The 26,224-nt window shown below is 44.5% G+C and overlaps 1 protein-coding gene across 2 annotated transcripts in view; it reads right to left on the bottom strand.

Annotated features, from left to right (window-relative positions):
• LOC146894389 (uncharacterized) overlaps window positions 1-26,224 on the bottom strand; it is a 156,560-nt gene that overhangs the window by 67,083 nt on the left and 63,253 nt on the right. The gene's annotated exons all lie outside the window — the stretch shown is intronic.

Genomic DNA, 26,224 nt, shown 5'->3' with positions numbered 1-26,224 from the left:
GCCACCCCAATTAAATGGTTTTCCTTTGTAAGAGTTGTCATGGTTATGGTATTTTTTTTTAAAGCAAAAGAAACCTTAAGACAGATATTGGTACTGGGAGTGGGGTATTGCTGTGATAGGCCAGACATTGTTTTTGTTTGGAGAAATATGGTCTTTGGTACTTTGGGTTAGGAAAGCAGTAGAATGCTTTAAGCACTGCTTAATGGGCCACACTAGTAGGAGCATGGAAGACAATGGTGCTGAAAATGATTTGAACTGTGGGGGAATGGTTCAAGAGATTTCAGAGGAGAAGAATTTTAGTATGTTGCCTAGAGATCGTTCTTGTGATATTTTGGTGAATAAAATGACTGCTTTTTACCCTTGTCTGAAGAGTCTGCCTCAAACTAAAGTAAAGAGATTTGGATTAATTATGTTGCCAGAGGAAATCTCAAAAAAAAAAAACCTAGTATAGACTCTGTCATGTGGTTGCTACTGTTCATGCCTATAAAGATTTATAATGAAAAGGAGCAAGCCGAGGAGGGAAAAATACAAAATGTAACATTTGAGGAGAAAAGGAGGAGCATGAGGAAGTGGAAGGGAGCTAAATTCTGTGTTCAAGTAGATAAACAGATTAAGAAACGGGAATAAAGGGAGTAGTGACCTCAGGGCAAGATCCCACCCAGCTATGTTTCCAATTTGTAAAAAGGAATTAAGCTTAGAATCAGTGTGGTGGTAGAGACCTTTAATCACAGCCCTGGGGAAGGCAGAGGTTGGCGGATCTGTGAGTTTGAGGTCAGCCTGGTCTACAAAGCACGTTCAAGGGCAGTCAATGTTAGGAAACCATCAAAAACAGAAAGCTGGCGAATGTGTAATTGAACAAGAGGGTCATGTTCCAGTCCCAGCAAGCAGCAGAACTCGGCAGTTTCGGCCATGTGGTTCTGGCTTTAGAGTTAAGGATAAAGAAAGGGGTTATTTAATTTGCCTCCACTACTAAAGAAAGCCACTGAGGCCAGGTATGTGAAGGGGTGTCCCTTAATGTAGACCTAGAGGGGGCACTGTGTGAAGCTGTGAAGCTGAAGCTTGGATTGCCTTGGAGACCCCATGATGTTGGAGATGCCAGAGCCATGGGATACCTGCCAAGGAAATCTGCTAACAGGAAGTGGAGCCAGCCCATGAGACAGAAGTGTGTTGCAGTCAATAACGCTGAAAAGAGTTAGAGATCTGAAGAGCGTTTTGACATTAGACATGGAGATGCAGAGTTTGGAGTTTGCCCAGCTGGTTTTCAGTCTTGCTTTGTTCCAGTGTTTCCTCACTGTGCTCCCTTAGCTACATTTTGAAATGTAATGTATGTCCTGTGCCATTATATGTTGGGAGTATGTGATCTTCTTTTTTTATTTTTATTTTTATTTTACAGGAGTTACAGTTAAGAGGTTTCATGAATCTCAGAAGGGACTTTGAACTTCAGAGTTTAAAATATTGTTGAAACTGTGATAGACTATGAGGACTTTTGAAGTTGAACTAAACGCATTTTGCATTATAATATTGTTACAAGCTTATTGGGGTCAGGGAGTTGAATGGGGTAGTTTGAATGTAATTGACCCCCCATAAGCTCATAGGGAGTGGCTCTATTAGGAGGTGTGTCTTTGTTTGAGTAGATATGGCCTTATTGGAGGAAATATATCACTATGGGGGTGGCTTTGAGATCTCTTATATGCTTAAGCCAAGTCCAGTGTCCCAGACCACTTCCTAGTGCCTGTAGGTCAAGATGTAGGGCTCTCAGCTCCTTCTCCAGCACCACGTCTGCCTGCATGCCACCATGTTTCACCAAGATAGTAATGAACTGAGCCACTGAAACTGTAAGCCACCCCAATTAAATGTTTTTCCTTTATAAGAGTTGCTTTGGTCATGGTGTCTCTACACAGCAATAGAAACCCCAACTAAGACACATGAAGACACTGAGACTGTCTGTGAGCAATTCAATTTCCAATTGACAGCTTTCCTTTCCTAGGCTGTAGTGGGTGCTGGTTGGGATCCCTATAAACACGAGGTCAGTGCACACCTGCCAGGGTGGATAATGCATCTTACCCCCAGAATCAGCTAATTTGATATTAAGCACATAGAAGAAAGCTTGAGAAAAGAGACTGCCATTTTCTTTGGGAACACATACACACACACAAAGACAAAGAAAGGAGAAAGGAGAAAAAAACTCAGGAAGAGATGGTGATTATTAGAACAGCCCACAGCTACCTTTCTGTAATCTGAAATGTTTTATTCACTATGTAGTACATTTACAGATTTTTTTCATATTCTACAATTATATTTTTTACATTGACATACTTGTTTACACTTTATTTTAATTCTGTTACTCCCATTGCCCTCTCTCCCAGCCCTACTGACTCCTCTTCTTCATACCTGTCCCATGGTGGGGGAGAATTGTCTGTATTCTGTCAATCATGTTTTAAATAAACACTGATTGGCCAGGCAGGAGGTGTAGGCAGGGAAAGCCAGACAGGAAGTGGAAATGACGCAAGGAGAGCAGGAGAATTCTGGGGAGGAGGAAGTTGATTCCTCCCATTCCTTCCCAGATCACCAAAGCAGCAGGATGTGAGCTGCCCCACTGAAAAAGGTACTGAGCTTCATGGTTAACATAGATCAGAAAAATGGGTTAATCAAGATGTGAGAGTTCACTAATAAGTAGCCAGACCTAATGGGCCAATCAGCTTTATAAATAATAGAGATCTTTGTATGGTTTTCTCTGGGGCCTGTCGGCTGTGGGGTACCAGGTGGGGACAGAAAACACAAACAAACAGCCTCTCATGTTACAGAATGGTGCCCACATGGATAACTGCATCCACAAAAAGCCTGAGAAAGCTTGGGAAAGACTAGACTAAAGCATTTCAGTTTTCAGCACTGTTTTAAAAGGGTCGTGACATAGCTGTTGCTAAAGAGGCCTAGTGCTTTGGGCCCCGTGTCCCTGTGCTGGGATTAAGGGTCAAGCTGCTTGCAGCATTCCCAATCAGTTATGGCGGATGGCAGGGGTTTCAAACAGCTTGCTGGAACTTCAAAGAGAGCTTGCGCTGTGAGCTCTTTGACTCACGTTGCAAGGAAAAATTTAAAAATCCGTGCAGAACAGGGCAAAGTAGGCCGGCAGAGACTGTCCGGACCTGTGTATCCTGGGAGGCGTGGAGGTTATGGCTGAGGGAGGGCTCGTGCCAAGCCCAGCTGGCCAAGCCAATCTGGCGGCAGGTAGCCAAGCCAGAGGCCGAGCTGGGGGGGGGGGGGGGGGAGTGGGGGTGGTTCTTAAACCAAAGGCTGGGAGCCAAATAACGGCGAATCAATCCCACACCAGTTATGTTTTAAGGGGTTATTTATTTTAGGGGGTAAAACTTACATACACCATAAACCATCAGGAAGGGAGCCTAGTCGCTGGAGCAGGAGCCGGGAGCAGGAGCCGGGACCAAGCGCCGGAACCAAGAGGCCTGAGCCAAGCTCTGTGGCTCTTTTTAAAAGAGAAATATACCACGCCCCAGTGGGCTGGTATTTCAGCGGCTATTGGCTGAAGCAGGAAGATACTTCCGCAGCAGTCCCACCTTTACTCCCATGTCTGTGTGTGCACACAGGTCTTACAAGGTGGCCGCAGCTGTTACGTATGTATAATCACACCAACTATGCCATGTCCAGAATACATTTCACAGCACATCCTCTTCATCCGGTCTTTCCACCTACTCTTCACAGCACTCCCTGAGCTTGGAGAAGGGGATAGAGATGTCCCATTTAGGTCTGAACACTAAACAGTCACATAGTCTCAACACTTGACCAGTAAGTAGGGGATTGCTGTGTCTGTAATCCCAATGCTGGTCTCCAGCTTGCTGGCCTCCCAGTGTAGCTGAAACAGCACACTCCAGGTTCGGGAGTGTAATGGTTCATTTCAATTGTCAACTTGATAAACTCTAGAATCATCCAGGAGACAGGTCTTTGGATATTCACATGGGGGATTGCTTTGATTAGGTTAATTGAAGTGAGAATGCCTTCCCACTGTGGGTGGCACCATTCCCTGGGCTAAGCTCCCAGACTACAAAAAGAAGAATGATCTGAGTACCAATATTCCTTATGTACTATCATCATTAACAGCCATCCGGTTTAAGTGACATCTGGCTCATGTCCCTCAGGACATTTTCAAGATAGACTTTTATCTGGTGGTATACATTATTCTTTCCTATTAACTTATACACTATCAAGTTTACCAGATTAACACACACATCCGCAAGTTGACAGATAACCATGCTTTTTCCCACTTTGTTGTGAAAACAGCCCCTATGGCTTAGCCACGTGGATATTGGTATCTATACAGTTTTTCTTCCTCCTGGGTGAGGTTGCGGGGATATGTAGTGAGCAAATGCTTTCGCTTATCAGGCACCACCCACATGCCTTCCAGAGAGCCTCCACATCAGAACCACATGTGTCCCAGTTAGCTGTAGCAAGCTACCCCCAGAGTGCCCTCACACAGCTACCAGGACAAGCCTGAGTATGACAGATGGGCTGTGGCTTGCTGTCTGGCACCCAGGCAGAGGTTACTATACCAAGAGTGCCTTGCATGCTGGCCCACAGTCTTCCTGGGAGTGTGGGAGGAACTGTGCTGATTACTTAAGTCAACCCAAAGCTTAGAAAAGTGTCAGGAATTGCCACCCTCCCTGATTTCTTGCTCATTTCTATCTTTTGGTTTCTGAGACTGACTCTAACAATGAATTCTCTAGAAAGACTCATAGAAGTTCATCTGTGGAGGAGCCAAAGCATGCTGCTCACTCCCAGGGCTCAGGTGCATGAGAGATACATTCCATTTATCTGTTTGTAGATTTCAATGCTGATTTCTACTTCAGGCTCCCATCTTTTCAAGGTAGATGAAACTCAATTCCAGTGGGCTTGATCTTTCCGTGGACCTCAGGTGACATATTAGAGATAGCAGATTGACTGTATACGGAAGCAGAGCCACTGATCCTCACAGTCTTCTATCATGGTGGCATCTGCTCCTGCCCCTCCTCTGAGTGACTCCTAGCATGTGAAAATCACTATGGAGTGACTGGCTGCCTCATGAGCCACACAGGCTTTTTGAGTCCTATCTTCTCTGTCCCTTTACAGCCACACAAAAAACTCCAAAGATCTATAGGCTATCAGTATCTGAGACTCATTTATGCCTTTTTCTTGGATCCCAAGACCTGCTTCCACACACTTGCTAGATTCTGTCCATTCCAGGGGTGTGTAGCAGGGCTGACAGCACCCTACTTGCTTCCCAGAACCTACCAACACTGAACATCCAGGAACCTGGCCCCAGCTCTTGCTGGCCTCTCTTTGCTCCTAAACACAAACACACACACACACACACACACACACACACACACACACACACACACACCACAAGCATGCACACATTCCTAACACACAGAGCAGCCTACTGGACAACTTCACCAAAACCAAGCACTCAACATCACAAAAGCAAATTGACTGTTTTCCCCGAAAAATTTCCTGTACATTAACATGTGTGCCTCCAACACGGCTGCACAGAGGGGTCTTCAGCGGGCATGCTGCAGGCCATGCATCTGTGGGTTGTACAGCTGGGAAGACAAAATATTCAAGTGATAACAATTTTCTTTGACGTAGAAAAGAAACAAGAACCTTGGGCTCCACATTTTTCCATCACATGACCTGAGGAGGGAAAAGTATTCCTCACAGATTGCAAATTCAGAAAGTCATTTTCTCGGGGGAAGGGCCCATGATGACTTCAATGGAAGGTGAACATTGATTTTAATTAGTTGGTTATTTGATCTTGCAACATCAGTGATCAAGGATCTCAAAGAGGAATTAACTGCTTAAGTCTGAGGTTCCTCAGAACCTGACAGTGTGCTATCTCATTAGAATGAGACTTCAAGCCAAGTAAATATCCAAGATAAGGGTCATGGGAGGTAGGGGTAATGTGGCCCACACCCCAGGTGGGAAAGGAGCCTCCGAGGAAAGTTAATCTCACCAAAACACCCACTCAGGTGAGTGCTGGTCTAGATGTGGTTGACCATGATATGCTTTTAGATTCTAGTGTTCTGCCAGTTACCGGAATAAACACGTGGTAGACTTACTGGTTCGTGAGTTGCTTAGGCAGCTACTGTCAAGACACATGGCTTCTTCACCCTGAGTGAGGTAATTCAGACCCAAAAAGACAAATATTGCACGTTTTCTTTTATATTTGGATGCTAACTTTTAAGCTTTTGATATGTGTGCAACAATCTGAATAACCACAGAGGCTAGGCTTGGTACCTAGTAATGGGCATGGGGGGAGTAGAGGATCTCCTGCAGAAGGGGAAATGGAGCATATTGATATGGAGATGAAGAGATCAAGGAGAACTAGAATAGAACGATTAGATGGGAGAAGGGACATGGGAGAGGGGGTAAAAGAGGAAATACAGGGAGGAAGAACTGACAATAAAGGGTTTTTGAAAACTATGGAAACCTACTACTGTAGAAGCTTCCTAAATTATATACATATTTGAAGCAAGTTTATATGGAGTCATCATATAAGTAGTGAGGCAAGGTTCCAACTAGACATCTTATGCACCAAATAAATCCTCTACTGCTAGGACTAGGTAACATTTTTGAGTCACTAGCCAAAGGGGTACCATTAACCTCCTCCGCAACATCACAGGCTATTGGTTGCTTTCAGCAACTTGATAGTAAGTCCCTATTGCTACTGAATACAATACTAACTTACATCATCAAGCAGAGAAATCAAGCTGCTGCCCAACCAGAAGCTTCACCCTTACTGATTAGCCTTCATGATGCTAGCAGGTACTCTTCGTGCTACCAGAGGGGAAAGGTTAATCCACCTGCAGCTACATCTATAAACCCCGACACCTACAACAGCAGCCTGCCAGAAGGAGACACTGGTGCCAGAGCAGCACAAGCATTGTGAGAACCACTTTTACAGTTTTGATTTAAGACTTAAGACCCAGTCATTGAGCTAGAACCTAAGCCTAACACTGCTAAAGTGGCGACGAACCTGAGCCTACAGAGATCACAGGGCTACGATAGCATCACTGTCACCTACTTATTATTCTGCTGAAGGAGTATGACAATAAAATGAATCTTAATGACATTATGCTATACCATAAATTAGTGACCCACACAACTATTGGAAAAGTTGGGGTTTGCAGTATTTGGGAATTAACACAGTAGCCCACTACTGAACAATGTGCGAAGTGTGAGAGACTTTGGTGCACTTGGCCTTTAGTGCCGATTGTTTACACTGCAGAGGGAGTGCATCAGACACACCTAAGATCTCGAGTGGAAGGCCGGCAGGTGCCTCTAGAAAGTCTTCCAGAAATAACAAAGCCCGCAGGAGCCAAAAAGACACACAGACTGTCATCACAAGAAGAGAGTATTGGGGCATGATTGGATGGTATCACTTGTGGAATGTCAACAAAGCATATTTGGTAGGATGTCTAAAATATCAACAGAAAATCTCAGAGTTAGTCACTCGCTTTTCTTTTCTGGGTATAAAACTAGCAAAGTCATCAGAGAAAAAAGGGAAAGGAAACCACTACCAGTCCTATTTCTTTTACTTCTTAAGGATAACCTCTGCCACTGTTCTTGTCAATGTCTTCTAGTCTTCTGTTGGAATTTCAATACTTTAAAAAAAAATACAATTGGGATGAAAAGTGCAAGCACCTGAAAGGATACTTTAGTGAGAAAAAAGGAGACACATGGTTTACCGAGCATCTCATTTGGGTTCAACAGTGTTATTATTGTTTTCTGCATTTTTATTTGGACAAATAAAAAGTTAGTTAAGAACCTTATAATTTATAACTGGAAATGAGTGTCCAACATGCATGGTTCTGTGGGACCTTAATCTCTTCTCTAAAACCAACAGTGTAGTAGCTCGCCACTAAGAAGCAAGTGTGCAATGCAGAAAATCCTTCCAACAGGCGGCTTTGCCTTAAGCATGGATTTAAGGAAGATTGGAGTGGCAGACTGTCAGCTCCAAAGCAATAAGGCTCTGGTGAATTTCAGTTCACAAATTGCCCCTAATTGTCACCACTGGGGGAGTTTGTTAATGTGCCCTTCATCCTTTGAAGAATGCAATAGGGAGAGAAGATTGGCAAAAAGCAGAAAGTCAAACAAGGAAGTCCAAATGTTTGGCATTCCCCAGCATCGCCATCTCTGGAGTGCACAAAGCCTTTGATTGTCTTTGAAAAATCATGGAAAACACAGCCACAAGCTCAAACCTTGCTAAGGGACTGAAGTGGTCAGGTTTTCCTCTCCCACACGCTTTAAAACGTAAAGGTTTCACTGGACACCCCAAAGGACTCTGGAGCTATCTAGGAGGACAGAAAGGACTGAGCTTTAGTTTTTAAGTGTTAGCTATCTGGGATCTTGAGCTGCTTTTGGTGTTTCCTTCATCATCCCATAAGGTGGGTGACACATTTGCCTCTCAGAGAAGGCCACTAACGGTTGGTTTAGTGACAAGCCCATGGAAGATGATGAGCAAGTCCAAGGTTCTCCACCCACCCTCACTTGGCATCTGTCTCTTAATTCTCTACTGTGTGTATGTACTCCAGGGACTTCTCTTTGGTCACCCAGTGCCATCGTACGCCAGGAAATCTTTCTCCCTGGATTATCTGAACAGAGTCACCGCACACACTGCCCATGACCAGCCTGTGAGAGCTAACATGCTGTGGGCAGCTCCACGGGCCAGGCACCTGAAGGAAATGCTGTGTGCCCGACGTTGTGCTGGGCAATCTCTGTTATCAGTGAGGAGGAGGATGCATGCCCAGTGTTGTCACAGGGAAGGAAGATGCTAGGACATTTCACATAGCAAGTGCATGTGGGGGTTAGGACCAAAAGATAGGGTTCCTTATGACACTACACCTGTGTCTCAACTCGACTGGACACTTGTCCTAGGTCACTTATGCTCTTTTAGAATGGAGTGAAAAGGTTGGTTGCAGCCCCAATAAGCATTCTGCCCCTTAACTTCAAAGAGAAAGTCGATTTAAATTTATAGATGTCTTCAAATTGCATGTGTGCTTTGTGTGTGTGCAGTGAGGCTAGCGTAACTAGGCCCAATCCTCATCTTCTGCGATTGGCTGAGAATTGACCTATTGAATGGTGGAAGGGTTGAACGTTTCTTTGGCCCATTTCCAAGAATAACCTGTGTTGTTCTTGAGAAGACAAGGTATACGCACTGAGTAAACAGATGCCAAGGAAGGCTTTCTTAGGGATATGGCCAAGGCCCCGTGAGGACATACTATCTACCAGATGGGCTTGTGGTCTAGGGCCCATTAGTGTGGGTGCCTCAGGGATCTTCCAGTGAGGGCATGAGGACTTCAAGTCTGAGAGAGCCTAGTGCCTCATCCTTGGTTAACTGCCCCTGACCTGTCTCTGTTGGATAAATCTCCTTCATCTCTGAGATCTAGTTCCCTTTTTTTTTCTAGCCTTTGTTGGGAAATTGCTTTGGTTTCCCCCAAGTCTTAGATTATCAGGGTCAAGGTTAAACATTTTAACAGACCCACTCAGAATATCTATTAATACAAAGCAAATGCCAGTCAACTTCAAGGCTGCCAGATAAAACAGCAGCTACCCCGTGTGTGCGCATGCCCCCTGCAATGTTTGGGACGTGCCGAAAAATGTGTCTACTACTTCTTTGAAATTTGCACCCAACTGAAAGGCTTGGAGTTTTTCTTTGCTAACTCTGGCAACCTTACCTGGGCTGAATCCAGCCTGCTGCCTGTTTTTGTAAATAAAGTTTTATTGGCACACTGCCACGCACATTCATTTACATATCATCTGAAATTGTTTTCACACCAGGACAGTTGAGTGGCTGTGACAGAGACCATCTGGCCCACAGAGCCTAAAATATTTACTATCTGGTCCTCAGAGAGGGAGAGAAGGGCTCCAAATCCTGGTTTAGATGGCATATACCAAGTTCATAACTTCTTGACCTTGCAGTTAGTAACACACACTAGGTTTGTCTGCAGGTCTTCTGTGAAATGTAGTGTGCTATGTCTTGGTTTCCTCACAGTAGACAGTAAACATGTTGACACTGTGCTTTATATAGCATTTATAGTCCTCAAAGACCTTATCAGGTACATACTGTGATAGGTGCTTGGTATATACTTGCGGACTTGGGTATTGACAAATAAGAAGTTTCCCCACGACTTAGTGTGAGGGTGAGGATGAATGACACAAGGAAATTGTAGAACTCTGCCTGAGGAATGGCTGGGCCTGGACTTTGTCTGACAGACTCTACTCTGCCAAGAGGAGTTAAAATGGCACCCTATTGATCAGGAATACTATGTAGGGCACCATGCTAAAGATGGTTCTCTTTCTGGGTAACTGAAGAAGCCCTCAAGAGAGATTTAGTGGATTCCCGTAAAACATGGTCTAATTGGCAACTCTGAGTTTTTTGGGATTTTTGTTCATTTGCTTATTTTGAGACAGAGTCCTGGTTGGCCTTGAACTTGCCACATAGCTGGGGATGACCTTGAACTGTTGATTCTACTACTATCTCCACTTCTCAAAGGCTGGGACTACAATTAAGCTCTATAATAATAAAAGTAATATCATGTTTGGAATAAAACTCAGGGCTTTATGCAAGCTAGCCAGGCACTATTAACCAAGGTATATCCCCAACCCCAGCTGGCCATTCTCCTAACCAAGGTACATCCCCAGGCCCAGCTGGCCCTCTATTCATCTACAAGATAATGTTCATAGGCAAGAGCAAGTGCCCACGTCCCTGATACAACAGGAGCATCTTCTCTCTATCTATTGCTAATGACAAGAGCTTAAGACCAGCTTTCCTTGGGGCATTCTGGGCTGCATTAAATCTTCCAACAAAAGAGTTCTCTGGATCTTTGAAAGAGTTCACGGCCATCTTGCAGAGTATCAAGATAAATCTCTCATACCTCACAGTGGAGGCAAAGCAGTCATTTCATGGCGCAAGGGTCAGGTTGTGAGAGATTTTAAGAAGAGCTTCAAGATGAGAATCAATAAAGAGAAACCTTAGGTCACTCTATAGCCCATGTCCAAGATGGCAGTCCTTTCCACAGAAGAATGTACAGTTCACCACCATATCAGGACCAGATAGCTTTAACAGCAGTGAGCGGTTCCTAGAGGCTCATGGTAAATTCCAAATCATCCTAGAATTTGGCTCTAGAGGAACCCAATGTCAGAGGCATGGCTGTTTCTGCAGCTGTCACCCAAGTCTCTCAAGGCCTCTTTCTGTGGCTTGTCATGGGCTCCCCAAGAGCACTGACTTCTGCCCCAGTTCCCTTCAGTTCACTGTCCTTCCTTAGCCTCAGTTCACAGGTCACCTTCACAGAGAAGTGTGGGCGACAGGTCCTTACAATAGCGCTCTGTGAAAGGGCAGTCACTCCCAAGGCACTTGAAAATGAAATGACTTTTCCTAACTTTCATCAAGAACAAGGCTGTGAATGAACTAATATCCCTCCTGTCACTTTGCTATGTCACACTCAAGTGAGGAAATTTGCTCCTCAGACAGTGGGCCTCCCCAGGAGCCTTTGAGCTAAAATGTTATGTTTATTTTCCTTGGGTGGTCCATGAAATGGACCATAAGGCTCTGTCCTTTGCTGGGTGCACTATTAAAGGGCTTTTGGTGGCTCTAAAGCAAAATCTGTTTGTCTCTTTTCTGCTAGATAGAGTGGCAGAAACATGGGAAATGAGTCAACAAACTGGGCTCTGGCCTTGGGTTTGACCTTTGACATTACTTCCCTACCAGTCTCCATTTACTTAATCCTAGGACAAGGAGCTTGAATTCTGTTCAGGGTGGAGTGGTTTAACTGTGCATGGTCATAGATGCCCAGGGGCACAACCCATGCTGTACCAGAAGGAGCATCCATATGTCCATTCTGTGTGCTGATATTTAGCTCTTAAGACCCAGGGACATAGATAGCCTTCTGCTCATTCACTGAATGACAGTGTAGTGCTGTACTTAGGGTACCTAACCGTGAGCTTGTCAGGCCCAAGTGTGCAGCTGTGGCCTTGCTGACATGAAGTCTGGTGGTCTGGTGGGGCCCAAGATTCTGCATTCTGGAAAGTTCCCAAGTGAGTTGGATGCTGCAGGACCATGGACCATACTAAGTAGCAGGTATCAAAACCACAGACAACACAAGGGTCCCCTGCAACCCAAGGAAACCAGTCTCTTGTCATTGTGCTTTTTCTTTAAGGGACTGTAACAGTGAGACTGAGGCTATTTCCTCGGACCCTTCCAAGTCATCTCCCTACTTGACCCACAGAAGATTCTCTCCATCCTCAAGTGATGAGGCAAGAGGATGAGAGTTCCCAACTGTTCACAACTGTCAAAGCACCATCATGCACCCATGGCCTGAGCCAGGATCTGGTGTGGGACGTCCTTCTGTCTATGTTTTGTTTTTATTGGTTAACAAATAAAGCTGTTTTAGCCAGTGGCTTAGCAGAATAGAGGAGGAGATGTAGTAAAATGAGCGGAGGGCCGCTTCCTGCCACCCGGCTAGCTTTACCCAAATAGCTACACGGAAACTGTATTCATTTAAACACTGCCTGCCCCATTATATCTAGCCTCTTCTTGGCTAACTCTCACATCTTGCTTTAACCCATATCTAATAATCTGTGTATCACCACAGGGTCGTGGCTTATGGGGAAGGTTCTAACCCACGTCCATCTCAGTCCAGAGCTTCATGGCGTCCGCCTGACTCTGCTTCTTTCTTCCAGCATTCTGTTCGGTCTACTCCACCTATCTAAATCCTACTCTATCAAAAAGCCAAGGCAGTTTCTTTATTAACCAATGAAAGTAACACATAGACAGATGACCCTCCTACATCAAGGAAAGAGTAGGTGGAGTGAGCAAGAAACCATGAAGCCCCACTAGAGAAGCCACACTGGACACTGGATGGAACCTTACTTGGCAAGCCACAACCATGTGGTGATACACAGATTAATGGAGATGGGTTAGTTTAGGATATAAGAGCTAGCTAAAGATATGCTTAAGCTATTGGTCAAACAGTATTGCAAATAATATAGTTTTGTGTGAGTATTTTGAGTCCATGGTGGTCAGGAAATGAACTAGCAGCCTCCAACAACAAGAACCCAGGAAACAGCCTGTGCCATATTCAGGGTGTTTAGTGAACACACTTATGGGGAATAGCTACTTTGACTTCTGAATCTGAGAAGCTAGTCTCATTCACAATTCTCCATGATATTATGTCCTTTTGGACAGCTAGAGCCTTGGATGAAAACCCTGGAGTGGGCTAGGGTGTTCCTACCAGACAGCTCTGCTCTGCCAAGGTGTCTAGAAGGTAGACAATAACATACCTTCTTGACAGGGTTTGGTCATAATTGTCATCATATATCATACTCTTGTTTCTCTCTCTCTCTCTCTCTCTCTCTCTCTCTCTCTCTCTCTCTCTCGTTCATGCGTATGTATGTATGTATGTATATGTATGTATGTATTATGTATGTATGTATGTATATCTCACGTTCGTGAAGGACAATCTTGGGGGTTATTTAGCAGGCATACATACATCCTTTTTTTTTCAGACAAGGTCTCTCATTGACCTGGAACTCATCACGTTCTAGAAACCCACCAAGGCTAGGCAGGCTGGCCAGCAACTCCTGGAAAGTTTCAGCTTTCCCAGGGCTGGGATGACAATCAAGTCCCACCAGACCCAGATGTTTTTAAATGTGGATTTGGGGATCAACTTCATGTTCTTGTGCTTGCAAGGCCAACTGAGCTATCTCCCCAACCCCTCATTTACATGTCCTGAGAGATCTGATTCTCTTGAACTATCTCGTTTCAGTCAGCATCTTGACTCTTCAGTTGCTCCTGACAATATGCTAGAATCCTGCTTAAGTAAGAGAGCAGGTGACAGAGCTCAGCACTTGAGACTTGACTTTAAACTTGAATGCCTTAAAGCCTCACCCTAACGCAATGTGCTTAAGGTACATGTTCTATTTGTGTGATTAAAGCATCCCTTGGGTGCAAACACAGCAAGACATTATGGCAAAAACTAGGAAAAGTCAACAAAGCCTTTGACCACCAGGGTGAAGAACAGATTCATCTTGTGTGCTCAGACTTGTGCCCAGTGGCATAAAAATATATAGGTTTGAAGTTGCCCAGGAGGGTGACAAGGTGGAGCTGGTCCAGCAGATGTGTCAACAAGGCTTGTGTTGGTTGTAAAGGGTGTGGCAGTTTGAGGGGCAAGAGGCTGTGCTGAACAGGAAATGGAGACTCATCTCATCACTTAGCAATCATCTCTGGTCTTGTTATGTGCCTCTGGCTGATCTGGCTGTACTTTCCTGCATCTCATGTCAGGGGGACTGTCACCATGCCAGCCATTCATTCCCTCTGTTCATGGAAAGTTCCAAGCAATCCTAGGTTATAAGCATGCCCAAAAGATATTGAGAGAAGTGTTCTATGCCTAGGGCTATGTGAATACGACACACATATCCAGTAAAGAAATACATTTCTATTAAACATGCTTTACATAATGAAAAAAGAAATACAATTCTAATATTTACCAAATATTACATAGGACTGACTTGAGGAGAGACAAAAGAATTCACTCTGTAATTCAGATTTAAAGAGATATATTGAGCTTCCCTACTCTTAAGCCAGTTGGCTTCCCAAAGACTATAATACAACTGACATTTAGTCTAAACCCAGAACTCATTGAGGTAGATGGGAAGCCACAAACCAAGGTCAAGTTTCCCCAAAGGGAGAACATCGGAAAGGCAAGATTTGACTGGAAACTTCTGTTTGGCATTTACACAAATGTCTCTGTTTGGAAGTTCAAAGAAAACCTTAAAGTGTAAATATCTTTATTTAAATTACTTGCTTCTTAGACAGTGACGAAAAGCAATCATCTAAAAGTGGAAACAAAATGTTTTTTCCTAAAATAGAAAATACTATCCACTCTTTAGATCCAAAAGTAAATGAGAATTTTTGAACCATTTGCCATTTGCCACCCACTACATCCCCCACTGAAGAAGGGCCTGCATCTGTCAGACTCCCAAGCCAACCTGGGGTGCTATCTGACCCGCATTGAGGACCATGCATCTTTTTCATAGCCCTCAGAGTCACCCCTGCCTAATGCTAGCCACTCACGGTTCCTGGGAATCAGTCTGAACCCTGTGACAGTCCCCACTAACCTCCATTTGGTCTCTCTGTAACCCTTCTGTCACTTCATGTCCTTCCTAAGTCAGACCCATTCCAAATCTTTACACATATCCTTCAATTTCTATGCGTCTGGGCATGAAAAGCCCTCACAGTTCTCTAAGTGAGTCATATTCTTGCAAGCCTCCGGGTCTTCTGCCCAGACTTTCCTGCACTGCAGCCACCACCCTCCTCCCCCATGCCTCATCTCAGTCCAAATAAATCATAAAAGTCCCATGAGGTCCTGGTGAGTACCCAGCCACCAGAGCTGGGTCTCCAGTGGACCCCTAAACATAGCCCTCAGCGACCCTACACACAGCCCAGTCAGACAGCTCCAGTACATGTCTCTGCCTCAGACAGAGCCCCCACTAATGTCCTGCCACAGCTAAGCAAGAGCTGTCAAGTCCAAACTGTCCAGGCTGGTCTTTCTCGAGCACCATGGAAAACAGATGGAAAGTAATGACTGCAGTTCTTCATTAACTTGTGATTTATAATGTAGCCTGGTCGCGATGACCACACACTCACACTCACATCCAAGTTCCCACAAAAGTCATCAGGTTCGTTTGGATAGTGCCTCCCAGGCCATTCATTCCTGATTTCCTTCAAAACTCTTTTTAGCTTTGAGTTGCTTGCTGCAAGTGCTTCATCTGTCCCCTAAATCCAAATACAGTTTTTAAAAGATCAAACTTGTCCAAGATTGAAGTCAAAGTAGAGGAAGGCTGTGACCAGTACCAAAGTCAAGATCTTAGAGTGTTCTCAATGTTGCCTGTATGCATGGCCTGCTTAGAGTGTGTGGCTTCCCAGAGAAATCTCCATAAGGGGCAGCACCCTGCAGATAGGCTTTGCTATGTGGTACTTTGAATGAGAATTGTCCTCTGTAAGTCCATGAATTTGAACAACTGATGGCAATGCTTAGAGGTGGGGTGGAACCTTTAAGAGGTGGAGTCTTGCCAGAGAAAGCACATCCCTGGGGACAGGCTTTGGGGGTTTATAGTCCTTCCTATTTCTAATTTGTGAATCTGCTCTCTATGTGGCTGAAGATGTCATCCTTCAGCTTCTTGCTCCAGCTGCCTGCTGCCACGCCATAGAGGCTCTCAAGGACTCTAACCCTCTGAAACCATAAGCCAAAATAAAGTCATTCTTTCATAAGCTGCTTTTGACCAAGGAGCTTTATCACAGCAGCAGAAGGTCACTCAGGGTGGTTGCCATTTTTGCTCTATTTTCCTAGACAAGGAAGCAGCACGACCTTCCGAGTTCTTGATGTGCTTCCGGGGACAAGGCTACCTCGTCACTCTTGTCATACACTCATGCCATCCACTCTAACTGGGGTCATCTTCTGCATGGAAATCTCTTGTAGAATTGAGCCATGGACTCTAAAAGAATCCCCCCAGTGCAGGTTTAAAGTCCACAAAGAAGATGGAGTTGGGATGCCCAAAATGTGGGCTGCATGTCACTCATGCTGATCCTATGGTCCAGAGGAGAGTTGGGGCTCTCAGCCATGCTCTGCCTGACCACATACTCCCAGGGCCAGAGTGACTGAAAACCAAATGAGTCAGGAAGAGCCATTCACTGTGGCCTAAGATCTATGAACTCTACCCAGAGTTTTGTTGTTAACACATGGCTAAGTCAAACTTGGATATTAGGAAATTGCAACTAAATAGAAGCTAAGAGGCTTCTTTAGAATCCCAGGAGGAATCATGTTATGCTTTAAAGACCAGAACACAAAATATCAAGCAACAAACTTTTTAAAGAAATTAGATAGAAGATGATGTTCAGTCTTAGGATGTTTTTCACAACCAGTTTTACTTGTGTCCGTGTGTGCCTGTGTGCATGTGCACCTGCATGTGGGTACCTGTGAAGGCCAGAAGAGGGTGTCAGATCCCTGAGGCTACAGACTGAAGTTACAGGTCCTTATGAGCCACCAGTTATGAGCACCAGAAACCAGATCTGTGTCCTCTGCAATAGTAACAAGGGCTCTTGACCATTGAGCCCTCTCTCAAGGCCTTGGAGTTTGTTGCTGTGTGTTTGTCTTAATCTTTTTTCTGTTACCTTAACAAAATATCTGAGATTGGGCTATTTGTAAAGAAGAGAGGCTAATCCTGTTCATAGTTTGGTGACTAGAAGTCTGGGCAGACGGTGCCTGTCTGATCATCACATGGTCCAGGCGGTATATGGGTATCAGTTAGGTCTTATTTTCTTTTTCTAAAGCCACCAAACTCATTGTGACCTCCACATGACCTTATCTAATCTTAATTATGTCCCAAATCCCTGTCCTTAAGTCTCCCTTAGGTATGAATTTTGGGATTGTTTCGAGTACAAAGCTTCAGTGGAAGGAGACTAGGACCCTGGACTACTGTGTTGCTTCAATGAAACTCAGAGGCAGGTGGAGGGTCTGGGGGCTTTTAAAGAGGCTCTAGACCATTCTATAAGGAGAAGTTTTGATGGGACCCACAGAGACCAGAAAGGACAGGTGGTTTATCCTACAAAGGCCCTGGGGCCATCCTTGACCAGGGTATGGTTCCCTCAGCTGGTGCCAGGAAAGCCTGGAAAGATCCAGCTTCCGGCAACATTGCACGAAACTCTCAAATACAAGTGTGTCAGGAGAGTCATTCCTCCAAGGCCCTTCCCGCAGCATTGCTGGGCATGCAGGGCAGCTAAGAACTTTCCAGCAGCCAGCCCAACCCTTCTCTACTTCAGATTCTGGAATGAGCGAAGTTGACAGTTGTGCTGCAATATGGAATCCTCGTGTCTTTTCAGCCTGGGAGACTGGGACAACCTAATCTCCCAGAACCTTCTGTCACCTCCTCTGGAGCCCTTCCTCACAGAGCAGAGCATGCAAGGTTCTCACTCTTCTCCTCCTACTCAGCTTAAGTTTCTCTCCAGCTACTGGACAGTTGAGAAGGAGCCTATGCATCCTTGCTGAGACACAGGCGGCGAATAACTTAAGAGCTGCTACTTCCTCCCAGTGTCTGAGGCGATTCTAAGTCCCTCCTCCACAGCAGTGTGACCCTCAGTGGGGTGCTGGGAGGTCAGAGGGAAGAGAAGGCCCTTTTGCTCCACTCTGACCACTATTAACTCCCCTCCTCTTTCACATCACACCTTCATGGCTCTCCTGCAGCCCTCAGGACCTGAGGGCACAACTGTATTGGGTTCAGCTCTGTCCTCCCTATTCTTAAATTAGGAAATAGGGGCTGTGCTGCAAATAACACCTGTGTTAGAGCTTTTCTGTGCCCAAAGATGGCAGTTGCAGATTTCAATGGCAGAAAAGATTATGCAAATTTTCATTTGCTTCCCAAAGCAATTTTAAGGACATATTTTTTTTTAAAAAAAAAAACACCCTGTATTTTCAATTAGACATAGATTTACAGAAAAAGTTATAAAGGTAACAAAGAGAGCTCCCCTCACTCAGTATTCCTGTGTTCCTGTCACACAAGAGTTGAAGTAAGCATCCATAGTGGGCACAGCCTTAGGGTCCTTACTGAGACTTCAGGCACCACATGCTCACCACTGACATCCTCTTTCCTCCCCAGGATCCCCAGAGACATTATGTTTTATATTCTTAATTTGTGTGTGAGAAGATACAAACATACATGCATGTACATGTATGCCTGTGAAGCAGAGGTCAATGATGGGATCTTTCTCAGTTACTTTACGCTTTATATTTTGAGACAGGATCTCGCTTTGAACCTGAGGCTTACCAATTCAGCTAGGCTAGCTCACTTGCTAGCAATTCCCAGGGATTCTGCCTCCTGGGAATCTCTGCCTCCCAAGTAATAGGACTATAGGCATGCACCTCTCTGTTCAACTTTTAGGTGGGTGGTGGCATCTGAATTCAGATCCTCATACTTGTGTGACAAGCACTTTTCCAACTGAGCCATCTCTCCAGTCCCCTTAATTTTCTAAAATCTACAAAAAGACCAAACATCTTCTCCATCCATTGTCTTGGTAACGGTGCCTGTCTCACTCACGTGGATCCAAGACAACTGTCTCTGTGATCCCACAGTATAGAAATGCTGTCTCTCCTGCACTGACACCTGATGCCCAGAGATGAGTCTGGCTCCTGCAGATTCTGCTTGTCACATTATAAACAAGTGTTTGTACTCTATACAGTGACACTTTCAGCCAAGGCAAAGGACCTAACAGAAGATGGTAGATACGTTTGCTTTGTAGCAGGACCATGGACAGAGCTCTGAGTCCTCAGTGTTCTGTGGGTGAGAACACAAACAAGGCCAGCTTTGAAAGAGAAGTCCTCTGAGGAGGCTCTCATGTCACACCCCACCACCCACATCCATAGCACCTGAGGCACAAGGGCAAATGGGCAGCCCATGCTCCTGGGGTCCTAGAGCCAAAATAAATAAATAAATAAATAAATAAATAAATATGAAGTGTGATACAAAAGAAATAAAATACAAATTTAAGTAGAATCCTATGTTGTACTAAAACCAAGAGAGAAAAACTTTTCTTGCACAAAGTGTTTGTCCTATCAGTAACAAGCTGTGCAAACAGAAAAAAAAAGAGGTTACTTTTGAGGCATTTGTGCAAAGTAATGAGTCCTTCGGGGCTGTTAGTGAGCAAAGGCCTAGCAGTCTGCTTCTTCCCCAGTCTCCTTCTCTGAGTATGCCTTAAGATGGAGACAGACAGGGTTGGAGGGACAGCTCAGTAGCACAGTACAAAGTGAGGCCCTGGATTCCCCCCTCTATACTGCAAAATGTCTGGAGACAGACCGCTGTGGAGGAGGGAGGGTGCAGGTCAAGGTGAAGTACTTGGGTGTGGCTCATCAGAACAACTAATAAGGAGCAGTGGTGTGGCCATTAGCAAATCCACCAGGACGTCCTGGCGTTCCCTTAGGGGTGTCTCCAGGTTGAGGTCGTCAGTGTGGCATAGTGCACAAGCCTCTGCTTCAGAAGAACAACTGTTAGATGACTACCCAGACTCCATGTGGCCCCAAGCCAAAACCCTCAGGGAACTGGGTGGTGGTGGCTCATGCCTTTAATCCCAAATCTAGAAAGGAAGAGGCAGATGGATCTCTGTGAGCATGGGGCCAGCCTGGCCAACAGAGAAGAGTTCCTGTACAGCAAAGGCAACACAGAGAAACCCTGTCTTGAAAATCAGAACAAAACAAAAAAGCAAATAAAAAAAAAAGGAAGGAAGGAAGGAAAACCCTCAGGGACTCCTTGGGGGTAGGTGATCTGAGAAGATAACATTTACCTGTGGTGCCCCACCCCAGGGAGCAAGCTGTCCTGACTTGCAGGCCCTACTCAGAGGAACATGAGGGTCTTAAAGCCTCATCTTCGAAAGGGACTGTGAAGGTCTTGACTTCTTAGTTTGTACTTCACCCTACGGGACAACAAGCACTCCATAGACAATACCACTCCAGTACTCCTTACCTTTGTCCTCTCCTCTGTTCTCCTAAGAAAATATTAATTAGGCATCTGCAACACGACTCTTCCTAACTTTTTGCCAGCCACTGTTCAGTCAGCTATTAGAGCTACACAGGGCACTGAACTAAGTGCCGACATCATAATGGCAAAAAAAGAACCACTCTGAAAATTAAGCTTAAGTAGTACATACAACCATTAGTGAATTTAATTCTACAAACAAACTGGTGGCCAGGTCAGAAGCCAGTTTTAACCTCTACAGTGTCCTCTAGTCTCCAGGGTTGGTGAGATGTTTTAGCAAACAGCTGACGAGTGGCGAGTAGGTGCCTAGTCAGAGGTAAAAACGTGTCTTGATAAGTGTTCCAGGCAAACACAACAGCACACACAGAAGTCCTGATATGCACATGCATTAAACACGTGCATAGAGAGCTTGCAACACAATGAAAGAGACAAAATGGAGTCAACAGACATTCCAAAAGCAATAGGTGCTGTTGATGGGTTATAAGCAACAGGAGGCAGGACTGCATCCTTAAGTAGGACCAATCTCTGCCCGTGATGTGAGTGCTCGATGGTAGACTGGCGTGTAAAGAGATGAGTGAGACCCAGCAACTGCCCATGCAAGAGATGACACCACCCAGGACATAGAGGGTGATGGAAAGCAGAACAGAGATAACAACCTCCAAACAGATTTTGATATAAGACCATCAAAATGTTTTCAATTGAACATGAACAGCAGAAGGAAAGAAAACCGCGAGGGATTGCTCCTGTACTTGTCAATGAGTGGAAACTGGAGAGCACCATAGGTCAGAGAGTTCCACACTCTCATGCACGTGCTGTGTTGGAACTGTAAGGGGTCTAAATGAAAATTTGCTTACAGAGCAGTGGTGAGGAATAACTTAGCTGCTGCCTCTTAAAGGTGTTTGAGGGGATTCAGAATGTCTCTTCCATGGAAGTGTGGCTCCTGGCTGGTGACTGGAGAAGTCATATGGAAGAGAAGGTTCCTGCTGTTCCACTCTGATCACCACCAATTCCTCTCCTGCCTCACACCACGCCTTCAAACCCTGCTCCTGCTCACAGCACCTGCCCATGCGCAGCTCAGAGTGGGAAGCTATGTTTGAAGAGCCAAGGGTCAAGAGAAAGACAATCAGGAGCCTGGGACAGAACTGAGAGAAACACTCAGACACCCTGTGTGAAGAAGCCGGAGAATCCAAATGATCACACTGTTCTCAAGATGTTGCTGAGATTTTGTCTTCCTCCTGGATCTCAGTCCCTTGTGGGTTCTGTCCCCAGAATCTTAAACACAGAGTGTGCCTTGGTTACCTTTTTATTGCCATGAAATAAAAGCATGAAACGCCATGGCCAAAAGCAACTTATGGAAGAAGTTTGTTTGGGCTTATGGTTCCAGAGGGACAAGAGTTCACCATGGTAGAGAGGCAAGGCGGCAGGCAAGCATGGCAGTCAGAGCGGGAAGCTGAGAGATCACATCCTCAGTCCCAAGTACAAAGGAGAGAGAGAAGATGGAGGTAGAATGAGGCTTTAAGCTCTCAAACCCCACTCTAAGTGATGGACTTCTCCAGCAAGGCTACACCTTCCTATAACCTCTCCAAACAGTGCCTCTAACTGGGGATCCAGTATTCAAATGTCTGAGTCCATGGGTAGCATTTTTCATGGAAGCTATCACAGAGAGTTACCAGCTTCTGTGATTTCTTGCACCAGATAACAGTCATGACAGATTCTTGATTAAAAAATTAGTCTGTGGACAATGTCCAAAAGGCATTTAGCTAATGCAAGAGTCTAGCAGAAGTAATCCTGTAAGCCTCAGGGAGAACAGTACGAGTGGGGTCTGAGTTGTGGCTCCTCCCTGCACATCCAGCCAGCATGATGGAAGCTCTGCTCCCAACCTATACAGCCAAGGATACCAGGCTCCCTAATCCCTAGTGGACAGTCCAGGGACACAGAGCAGTAGGTCAAGAATGTGTTCCCTTTCAGGCAGGGTCAGTGAAAGGCCTGGGGCTCCCAACTCCCATTCAGGGAATGATAACTAGCTCAGATGCCACATACTACTAGTGTGGGCCTTTCCCCCAGCATTCCCAGGGAAGCAGCTCCATGTCGGAAGAGACAATCCAAGAAGATGGTCCAACACCTTCTCCTAAGGCCTTGCATGTCAAGCATGGGTCACTCAAAGGAAATGGCCCAGTGCTCAGAGGTGCAGAGACTGCCCTGGGGGTTAGAGATAGACTCTAAGAACAAAGAGCTTTGTGCAGCCCTTCTGGAAGGGACTTTGTCTGGAACAGAGTAAGAAGGAGTTCACACCTCAGGGTACTGTCACAACAGTGCAGGGTTCACTGGTAAGAAAATCAAAGTGGCTTTAGGCTCCCAGAGTGCCACATGCTTGCTTGCTATAGACCAATTGGCAGTCCACCAGAGAAAGACAAGGAAAGAGGCGGTTAGTCTCTCTCAGGTTGGAATAAAACTCAAAAGCAAGCCCCCAAAGAGCAATCCTGCAAAGAGACATGAATTTAATTGAAGCTGACTGTGGAGCAGTTTATGCCCGGGGGCCTTGTCAGAAACAATAGAGCAATGGGCCAGCATCTTGGGGGCTAACAGCTGAGTGTGATACCAACCAAAGACGGGGACAGATAGGAAAAGAGACAGCTGTGGGCAGCTTAAGAAAGTCACTGTCACTGCAAGGTGGCTGTGCATGCCCCAGGGGCTGTGGTCTCTCCCGGGTGACATCACAGGCTGCACACTTCAGAGGTGACAGACTTGAGTGAAATAGTCTGACCAAATCACTAAACAAATAAACAAACAGCAAGCCCTGAGGGAAGAACAGGAGTTGCTGCAAAGTAGTCTCTGAAGTGGCCAGTTATGAACATAAATTATGAGATCCAAAAGAAAAGATGACCCACATCTAGGGGGAAAGCGATGACAAAATCAGCTCTTGGAAGAATTCACGGGTCAGAGTTCACAGCAACTGACCAGTGTTCCAGGACCACATGAAGCCCAGTACAAAAAAGTAAAGATGTCAGGAAAATGTCCTACCAAACAGAAAATATCAATAAAAAAATGGAAATTATAAAATTCAGAATTGAAAAGTACAATTATTAAAATAGTTAACTAGAATGAATAATAGTTTTTTTTAAAAAAAGAAAAACCTTTCTTTTTCTTTTCTTTCTTTCTTTCTTTTTTTTTTTTTTTTTCCGAGACAGGTTTCTCTGGGTAACAGTCCTAGCTGTCCTGGGACTAACTCTTGTAGACCAGGCTGGCCTCGAGCTTTCAGAGGTCTGCCTGCGTCTGTTTCTGCTTCTCTAGTGCTGGGAAGTAGTGTGTGTGTGTGCATGCTCAGGCGTGTGTGCACTACGGATGTGCCTGTAGGTATGTGTGTGCACATGCATGTGTCACAGTGGAGGACAGGAGGCAGTTGAGTCCCCTGGATCTGCAGTCACAAGCAATTGTGAGCTGCCCGCTGTGGGTGTTGGGAATGGAACTCAAGTCTTCTACAAGAGCAGCAAATGCTCATAACCACTGAGCCATCACTCCAATCCCTCAGCAACAGATTTTAGCTGACAGAATAAGAGAATGTGGAGATGGGTAGATAGAGACTACGTAATCTAAATAAGAATTAAGGAAGAACAATGAATAAAGCTTCAGAGAACTGAGGGGCACAAAACAGTAAAATATGCATGAGAACACAAGAGGAAGATTTAAAAAAATGAAGAAAATATTTGAAGAAACAACAGAAAACTTTACCATTTTTATTTTAAAATAATATTTGATACCAATATAACTGCTTGCAAAGATACTGAGATACTTTAAAGAAAAAAAATGTTCAAAGAAATAAATCGTAAAACTAGAAAGAAAAAACTAGCCAATAATATAAACTGGTAATTTATCGTTGGAGACAATGGAGACAGAAGACAATAGATGGTAATATTCAAAGTGTTAAGAACAAAACAAAATACCCAACAACAAATACTTTTTTAAAGGATGAAAGGTGGTGTTTTAATTGTCAGGTATATTTTCTTTGCTATACTCATCAGGTTTTTAAAAATAATTTATTAATGTTTTGATAATTTCATGCTGTGTATTTTAATCTATTCACCCCATCCTCCCTATTTTCTCCCAAATCCACTTCTACCTCTTAACCTCAACCCCACCTCTGTGTCTTTTTTTTAATCTTATTTTTTTTATTTCATTTTACATTCCAACCACAGTTTTTCCTTCCACCCCTCACCTTCTCTACAGCCCACCTCCCATCCACTCCTCCTAAAGGGCTCCAATGGGAAGTCAGTAAAATCTGGCACATTAAGTTGGGGCAGGACCAAACACTGCCACTGCATTAAGGCCGAGCATGGCATTCCACCATAGGGAACGGGCTCCAACAAGCTAGCTCATGCACCAGGGATGGATCCTGATCCTACTGCGAGGTGCCCCTCAAATAGTTCAAGCTTCACCACTGTCTCCCACATACGGAGGTCCTAGTTTGTACCCATGGAGGCTACAGAACTGTCGGTCCTCTGTGTCTTTTTTAAATTTCTCATCAACTCAAATTTGTGCTACCACCGAAGAAAGAAGTACAGAGATACACGGGAGAAACATTTAAATAGTTCTCCAAATTATTAGTATACATCTGAGTCTGAGTTAAGACAAACATTAAACCCTAGAGTGAAGAAAACAGTTTTAAAATAGTTGGTGAAGGTGCCTGGAATGGAGTGTGGTAAATAAAGCATCTGCCTAATGTGCATGAGATGCTGGCTTTGACTCCTGACCTTGCAGAAGAAGTAATAATAAATACATTAAAATATATGGGGAAAATCATTACAGAATTAGAGTGCTATACCACAAAATATTTGCTTAACTCAAAGAACTAAGAAAAAAAACAAGAGTAAGAAGTTCTGGGCATAGCAAACAAAAAGCAGAGCGACCAACCCAAGACTTAGTTACCCACTAAGTCTAATCAGTATTAGTATGACAAGTGAAGACATGTAATACAACATTAATTATTAAGAATCCAACCAAAAATGTTGACTTTTAAAATCTACTTTGTTTATATGGTGCATATTTGACTCTAAGCATGGCTGGTGCTCAAAGGATGAAAAATGAAATACCATGTAAACGGTGTCCCAGGAAAGGAAGAGGGGTGTGACCAACATTGGAACAAAAGAACTTTAAAATAAAATGACACCAACAACAACAACAACAAAAAACTATGAAAGTTGGGGATATTACCTGTGAAGTAAGGGATAAGAATGTTATAATCCACAGACCCAGAGAGGCTAGGTAACAATGAAGACCCAAAGTGGGGATGCATGAATTTCCCCTGGAAAGGGAAATAAAAGAGATCATCCGGGTAGACTGGGAGCCGATTGGGATGGAAACATGAAGTCTGAATGCAAGGAGAGACTACTGAAAGAGATATCTTGATATGGGGGACATTTGTGGGTCAAGTAGAAATCTGGTGCGAGAGAAAAATTCTACAAATCTGTAAGGATGATCCCAGATAAGACTCCTAGTCATAGTGGATGGGTAGCCTGAACTGGCCATAATAATAATATAATATAATATAATCAGATTGGTGACTACTCAATTGTCATCAGAGAACCTTCATCCAGTGATTGACAGAAACAGGTGCAGAGACCCATAGCCAAGCACTGGGCTGAGCTTGGGGAATCCTGTTGAA

This window comes from Myodes glareolus, chromosome 6, assembly GCF_982192425.1.
Source record: "Myodes glareolus chromosome 6, mMyoGla1.1, whole genome shotgun sequence".
In the NCBI taxonomy this organism is placed as follows: domain Eukaryota; kingdom Metazoa; phylum Chordata; class Mammalia; order Rodentia; family Cricetidae; genus Myodes; species Myodes glareolus.
Note: the sequence above shows the minus strand (reverse complement) of the source record. Positions and strands in the feature narration are given on the sequence as shown.